Below are 1,614 nucleotides of genomic sequence, written 5' to 3' on the forward strand. Positions count from 1 at the left end.
ACAATATAAATATATAATTAAATATAAAATTATAATATAAATATATAATATATACAGGATGTGTCATTAACTTTTGCCACCAACATATTAGACAAATTAATAGATCCGAAAGTATGATAGTAGTAGAAAAATTTTTACAATAAAAGTTGCATGAAACACCGTGGGCTATTATATGACGTTAGTTTTTTTTTGCTAGGTAGAATCGTTTCCGAAATTTAAACGTCAACTTTGTTTCTTTTAAATAGAATGCTATGTTTTATTACTTATTGTCTGATATAATATATATATTGTTCTTTTAATAATAAATTTGTAATTAATTATTTTTGTTTGATTACAATATCTTTGAAAATTGCAATAAAAAAATTATTTATATATATGTCAACAATCCTGAGAATCGAATGAATAATCGAGCAATCTCGGTTAACTAACAATCGCATAACCAAGTTGACGGATATTGTGGTTTTCTAAGAATCATTAGGAATTAAAGTACAATTGAAAAAAATAATACGAACCATTTTCATTCCCACATATTCATCCACATTTTATTTCCATTTTCTTTGTTCTTTCTTATCGGTCATTTAAAAACTAGAACACATTTAAAAAAAAAAAAAGAAGTATGTATGTATATATATAAATATTTTTCTTTTATTAACGAGTTCTGAAAGAATTATAAAACAACGTAAGAAATGACGGTAATTAGTGAATAATTAAACGTTCAAGGTCGAAGATTCTAATATATCATTGCATAGGTAAGAACAAAATGTTAGATGGTTTGCAATCATTTATATAATTATTAGTATAACAATAGGAAATAAATATATAATAGATTTATCGAAAGAGAGACTATAATTTTATTTTATTAAACGTACAAAAGTGTGTAATAACTATTCATTTAATTTATTATTTATCCAACATATAACTAAACGTGTCATAATTTCAATCGTCGTTTGTGTAGTGTCACGAAAAATCGTGTAATTTACTATTAATTAACGTTTGTAAATTCATCATGCGATGGAACATTTCATTTTTACACATATTCAAAGTTACTTTAGACACGTAAATTAAGATTTGTTTGTACATATAGAATTAAATACAAGTGGTTGGGGGGTGGGGGGTGGGGAGGAATTAATTAACTAATGTTTTCTTATTTTGCATCTCGTTAATCATTTTTCTCTCGCGTATATAATACTAATGTCATTCTATTTAAAATTGTTTGTTCTTGCGAGAAAAAAAAGAAGAAAAATTATTGGTGGCGTGTACGGACGTATGTGTCTTATTAAATAACTAGTTGACAATTATCGCACGAAAGGAAATTTTTTATAATATTATAACACCGATGATATTTAAAAAAAAAAAAAGTAATTTATTTATTTTCTTTTTTTAATATAAATATTGCACATTTTCTTTTTATTCATAAATAATATTGATTTGAAATTGGGAACAAAAATTTAATAATCTTAAATGTATGGAGAAATAGATGGAATGTTTATTTTGTATTTATGTTCACGGTGTTGTACCTTTTTATTTATTTTTTTTAAACTGTGCCATATGGAAGGACGATTAATCGATCCGCATTGCGGTTTATGTCACATTTATATATATATATATATATAT

The sequence above is a fragment of the Polistes canadensis genome, unplaced genomic scaffold (genome assembly GCF_001313835.1).
Source record: "Polistes canadensis isolate GaletaPanama2010 unplaced genomic scaffold, ASM131383v1 scaffold_313, whole genome shotgun sequence".
Classification (NCBI taxonomy): Eukaryota; Metazoa; Arthropoda; class Insecta; order Hymenoptera; family Vespidae; genus Polistes; species Polistes canadensis.